The following is a 6,747-nucleotide window of genomic DNA, read 5'->3' on the forward strand; positions in this document are numbered from 1 at the left end:
GCAGGAAGACACACATCATAAGAGTTCCTGATCTCTAACCAGGCAAAGTGGGGACCAAAGGGAGGCCCAAACTTTACCTGTATGATGACCACTTGTATGCCTAATCCTGAATTGTACCCTACATCTTTAAAATAAAAAATAACCTATGAATTGGATATCTATGACTGGAAAACAGCTTTATATTTAGTGACAACAATAAAACTGTTCTCTTAATCAGCTGATGTCTATGATGTAAAATAATTCGCTGGTGCATAAGCAGTAAGTACTGGGTGTTTATTAGCTGACCCATTTTAAGCATTTTATATTTTCTTTTGCTTTAGTAATCGAATCTAACAGTACTGTTGCCTGAACAGCAGTTGTGATTTTATTTCCGAAAAGCATGCTTTGCTCAGACCGCTATCTTTTGTAGTATCAGCTGGCGCTATTCATAGATAACAAACACAAGCAAAACCGCTTTTAATGAGTTGGAAAGTGTTACAGGCTTGGGGGTGAAGATTTAAAGTTGTTGATTAGGCAAATTAAGCTGTCTGCCTACTTTCTAACTGTTCTGTGTGGATGACTGATTTACAAAGGCTAATTTTCCACAGAGATCTTTGAAGCTGTCAAAACTCTTGTTTAAAAAACAACAACAAAAATCTCCCCCCCAAATCCTACAATTTGAAGAGAATGACGCCTAGGGAAGCACAGTACAGTCTTAAAGCTATTTTCAAAAATTTTAACATGACACTTATATAAATGCTTTGCAAGCCCTTGCCAAAATTTTATTTAACCCATTAAAGACAGAAATAACAAATGATAAGCTGGTTCAAACGGCTTTTTTGATTAAACAAGAATTACATAGCTTGTTGGGCATGGCATGCTACAATGAATTGGTTGAGTTAGAGACAAAATTGGCCAAAGCCCTAAAGAGCAGTAGAATTGTACTACTTGGGTTATTTTTTTCTCCTAAACAGAAATGATATGCATCTGTGCTTTACAAAAATCTACAAGTTTTTACATATCTTCAGAGAATCAATATTAAATAGCAAGTCAAACAAAAGTATATTCTTCTAGAGAATAAGGTAATTCTTTGGTGGGCCCATCAGATGATGGTCCAGTGTGGCATTGAAAGGATATGCAGCCTTCCTTTTCCTGGATTTTCAAATTTTGAGTACTTTTTTTTTTAACAACAGTAAACTATGCAAAAGATATAATCTACTTTATGTTTTGATTATAAGCATGTCTGACCTATGTCAGCATGGTGTGAAGGAAAGCATATGGGTTTGAACATACCACATAAACCAGGTTTGAATCTTGGCTCTGCAAACCTTATCCATACTCATGTATGGTCTATACAATTGAAGAAGAAGTTTGGAGTGGCCAGGAGTGGTAGAAAAGATAGACTTAGGGCTTGAAAGCATCAAAAGGAAGCACACTGGTACATCTCTGGATTCCCATTGGTAACAACTCAACACGACCCTATTTCACCAGCTTGAGAGTACCAATGGGGTCACATTGACAGTAGCAGACCAGGATTCTTATTTTTGCCTCCAATTACCTATGTAGGACTATCCATATCCTGTTAAAAGGACCCTTTCTCCTAATATTTCTAGGTTTCCCTAAAGGGGGGGGTCATGTGGCCACAACTTTATAGGACAGCCACAATCACCTCAACCTATACTCCTTCTGGGGTGTGAGCATCTCCTTTGGTAGTGGTAATTGTTTCTGGTGCCATTTGAAGAAACTCTTGGCAATGGAGAATGTTGAAGAACATAGCAAGCAAGGGAGCTTTCTTCTGATGCTCTCAAAACTAATAAGCTGCCTTTTCTACGACTTTTACCCATCCCTCCATATTCTTCTGTAATTAGGAAACTTAACAGGACAAATTTTTCTTATAAATAGAATTTGAGGAGATACCTTTTACTCAAGTACTGTGTATTTAGTTTTATGTTCATATGAGCTTTAGCTTCAGCCTTGCTTTAGGGTGAAGAACTGTTATTCAGTTAATATTTGAAGGCTAATTGGTACCAGTTACTATGGGATAGAGATACAAAGAGACATTCCTAGCCCTTATGAAGCTAGTTCAAATGCTCTCGTTTAAGTAAGATAAACATAGTAAAAGGTCAGAGGATTTTGCAAAAATTAAGAAATTGAACAAAATGCTGTAGGATGTAAACTCAGCCCAAAGCATTTGTTGTGAGGCTTTCGGTGGTTAGAGATTGCATTCCTAAGTCATTAGAGAAATAACGCTGAAATAAAGGATGTTTTTCTCTTCAGAGAGAGTTCTAGTAGAGTTTATCTACTAAGAGTAAAGATGTTTTTGTGCTCATGTACAAAATGTCTAGGAGTTCATGCTAAAATATTTCTGTCTCCCTGGCAGCTTTTTCTTTTTTTAAACAAAATTTTTTGGGGGGGCCTGGCAAACACATTGACTTAGAAAAACAGTTCGAGAGTTCTTGTTGTGCCAACGTGAATGCGTGCCATGCGCTTTGTCTGATCTTGTCTTTTACTCTTGTCTTCAAAAATACAAATTTGAAATTTTCTTTAGCCTTTATTAACGAGAACAATAGTTTTAAAGTAATGAAGATTAGGTATAAAGTTACGGGGAAGCAAAGATGTTGAAGTTCAGAAGGCCTAAAAAATGTAGCTTTTGAAGTAAGTACATAACCAGAAACTAGATTTGTCCTGAAGAAAGGTGTTTCTTTACTTTCAGAGTTAGTGAGTAGAACTGTTCAAGTTAGATAATTGTGTATCTTTGATGAGAGAATAAATCACCATTATTTTAAAAAAGCCTTCCTATGCCACAGCTTTGCTGCTGCTGAGGAATAAATCACATCCCCTTTTTTAAATGATAAAATACTGTTTAACTTTGAACATCCCGCATTTGAACTACACAGGTTCACTGTGTGCGGATTTTCTTCTGCCTCTGCCATCCTAAGATAGCAACACTAACCACCTTCCCCCTTCAGCCTACTCAACATGAGGACAAGGATGATTATCTTTATAATGATCTACTTCCACTTAATAAAGTGTAAATATATTTTCTCTTCCTTATGATTTTCTTAATATCATTTTATTTTCTCTAGTTTACTTTATTGCCAGAATACAGCATATAATACAACATACAAAATATGTTAATTGACTGTTCATGTTATTGACAAGTTTTCCAGTCAGCGGTAGACTATTACTAGTTACGTTTTGGGGGTGTCAAAAGTTATACATGATTTTGACTGTGCAGGGGGTAGGTTCCCTTAACTTCCATGTTGTTCAAGGTCAATTATATTATAGGACTGGGAAACTAAAAAAAAAAAAAAAAAAAAAAAAAAAAAAAGAAGAAAGAAAGAAAAGGGCCTTGGCTTTACTTTAGGTGAATTGAATCTGAATTTCTGAGGTGGGTCCTGCACTTCTGTGTCAATATGTTTTGAAAATCTGCCCAGTGACTTTGACATGCAGCTAGAGAATAGCTGCACATTATATGATGAATTATATTAATAATGCCCCAATATGAAACTCTTGTTACATTTTGGGGATAAAACCAACTATGACATCATGTATCATTCTTTTAACCAGGGGCTGAATGTGATTTTTCTGAAATAGTTTACATACTAATGAGATTCTTTTTTTTTTTTTTAAGTTATTTGACCGAGTCCACCAACAACTTGTATTGGCAATTTCTATAGCAAATGAGTTTCAAGGATATAAGGACTAAGTGAGTAGTAATAAAACTAATGCAGTTGGTTTTTAAAAAATAGTGAGGAGTAAAAATGAATTTCTAGCTATTCTTCAATGGTTATAAGTTGACCTTGTGTGTTGAAGGAACAAAACATTTGAGGTATACTAAAAAATCATGTAACATCTCTTATTCAAATCTATTCCATGAAGATAGATTTTCTTAACCTTTGGCTAAAACCTCATTATCTGAGAGTAAGTCTTCTACTCTTATCCAAAGAGTCCTGTTTCAGTGAATAAAATGTCGAGAACCATAAAGCAGTCAAAACTAAATTTAAAACTTCTCCTCAGGTTCAGCCTCTGTCAGAGAAGTGGAATCTGGTTAGGTCCCCCGCCCCTCACTTTTCCATGCCAGCGTCTTTTCCTTTTTTCTCACTATCTTTCCTAGGTTTCTGATTCTCCAGGTTTGAAATACAGGGAAAGGAGAAAATAGTAAGGAACACAGAAGGTTTTTCTTGACAGGCACCAATTTGTGAAGACCTTGGCTTCTTCTACCTTTGGTGTGTGTTTAAGGCCGACCCTCAGAGTGGGGCTTCTGGGTCTTCAGGGACCTCTTATAACAGTAGCATCTCATCTGTGATTCAGTGACTATTTTCTCTAGCTGATTATTTAAAAATTCTACTTCAGTCTTTAAACTTCTGGCAGTATAACTTTAGCTCTTGTGTTGCCATCCTTTCAGGCAGTTCCCTAGGAAGATTTTCACTCTGACCATCTCTAGCCTAGGAGAAGTGCTAACACATCCTTACTTTCAAGGAATTCTGGGATTGCAGACTATTATGAATGGAAAGTTTTTGTTAACCCCAATTCATATGTTGAACTCCTTACCTGCAAGGTGATGGTATTAGGAGGTGAGGCCTTTGAGAGGTGATTAGGTTTAGAGGAGGTCATGGGATCCCCATGGTGGAATTAGTGCCCTTATAAGAAGAGACACAAGACAGCCTGAGTCCTCTTCCTCCTGCTGCCATGCAAGGACACTGTGAAAAGGCAACAGTTTACAAGCCAGGAAGAGGGCCCTAACCAGAACCTAACCATGCCAGCACCTTGACATTGGACTTCTCAGCTCCAGAACTGTGAGAAATAAACGTTTGAGCCACTCAGGTATTTTGTTGTAGCAACCCTAGCTGACTAAGACACATACTGTCCCATATCTATTAATCATGGCTATTCTGTCTTCAAAGCAGGGGCTCCAGTCAGAGCCTCACACTTTCAGTCTGGTGACTGACACTTACTGGGGGATTCTACCGTATGTCCCCAAATCCAAGGGCATATATCAAGCCCTCCAAATGATCTTATTAAAGACCCTCTCACAAAGTTTGAGGAAAGTATAAGGACTTGCTTCCCTAGGCTCATAACCCACCAACAATTTTTCTAAAGAAGTTTTCTATCCATTAACTTCCCAATCTTTCTTTTCTTTTTTTTTTAATTTTAATTTTTTTAAAATTTATTTATTTATTTTAAAGATGGGGGTATAATTCAGGGTTAGGTATACAAACATTGATCATGCAGGTACCCTTGTTGATGAGGTATGCCCCTCCCTCCCCTAGCAGTTTCCCTCAACTGCCAGTCCTACCCTCCTCCCCTGACAGTTTCCCACTACTGCCAATCCCTTTCTTATAGCATTATAATTGTTCAAGATCATCTTATGAGTGACAATATATGGAACTCAGTTCTTTGTTTCTGTGATAAATCACTGAGTATAATAGACTCCAAATCTATCCAATTTGCTGCAAAGTCCATATATTTATCCTTCTTTATGGCTGCATAATATTCCATTGTGTATATGTATCACATTTTTTTTAATCCAGCCCTGCTGGATTTAATCCCATGGACAACACAGTTGGTTCCATGTTTTTTGCTGTTGTGAATAGAGCCCAATCTTTTTAAAAAGGCTGGAGAGGATTATAAAACTGACTCTTTGTTGTCTCTTGTAGAAGCTCTGTGCACTCTAGCATATTGCTTGGGCTTGTGGCAACAGTGGGTTCTTCTCCCTCTGAAGTCTCAGCCAAAAGAAGGAGAGAATTCCTATATTAATATCTTGTTATACAAAAGAATGTTAGTTTGTGTTAGATATTTGACCAAGGGTAGCCTAGAGAGAAGAGAAGAAAGCAGTGAGGGACACTTAGGGCCACAGGTTTTGAAGGACTGAACTAACTCAGTATAGTCTTATTTAAACCATATCAAAAGTGTAGGCTTTAGCCTACACGGAATCTGTCTTCTCTTTCTTTCTACCAGCTCCTCTTCATTCTTCCTTCTCGTTTTTGTCTGACATTTTGGAAAATCTCTCTATTTAAGCTTCATGTATTCAGTTTTACTTGCCCTTTGGCTAGTATTCTGCTAACTGATGTAGGCTCCCTCTGCTTGTTACTTCTGGTTTTCAAAGAGTTAATTTGGGTTTTCAAAGTGTCTTCTGGAGTATTATTCCTGAAAGAGAAGCCACACAAACAAATGTAATTCCATTTATTTGGTGATTGTTGTATGCTCGCTAGATCTTTTTTTGGTGACTGACAATGCATAAAACATATCAGAATTTGAGAAGTCCTGCAGTAAAGAAGCTGATTTAACTTTGTAAAGCCAAGCATTTCGCATACTTATTTGACCACAGACTGATATCATACATCTTCACCTGGTGGTACTTGTGTTCTCCATAGGATATATTTTAGAAATGCTCGTTTATGCAATACTACCTTGCTGCCCAGGGCTTTGTCATGATGCACTCATATATTATACATAAAGTCAAAAGGAAGTCAGAGAACATTAAGTGACTATCTTCTCTGTCAATTTATCCGACTTGGATCTCTGCACTTTTTAACCAGAAGAATGGGATTTTTCCTTATTCATTTCCTTTCATAATTTCCCTTTTAGAGTTTCATTAATCACAGAAACTTCTCTTAAATTTTTTACTGATAGTTATTTTTATTTATCTATTTATTTTGAGTTGGAGTCTCACTCTGTCACCTAGACTGGAGTGCAGTGGCACACTCCCGGCCACCACAGCCTCGACCTGCTGGGCTCCAGCGATCCTTCCACCTCAGCCTTCCA

This window comes from Carlito syrichta, unplaced genomic scaffold (assembly GCF_000164805.1).
Source record: "Carlito syrichta isolate Samal-C Ts95f unplaced genomic scaffold, Tarsius_syrichta-2.0.1 Scaffold309834, whole genome shotgun sequence".
NCBI classification, from domain to species: Eukaryota; Metazoa; Chordata; class Mammalia; order Primates; family Tarsiidae; genus Carlito; species Carlito syrichta.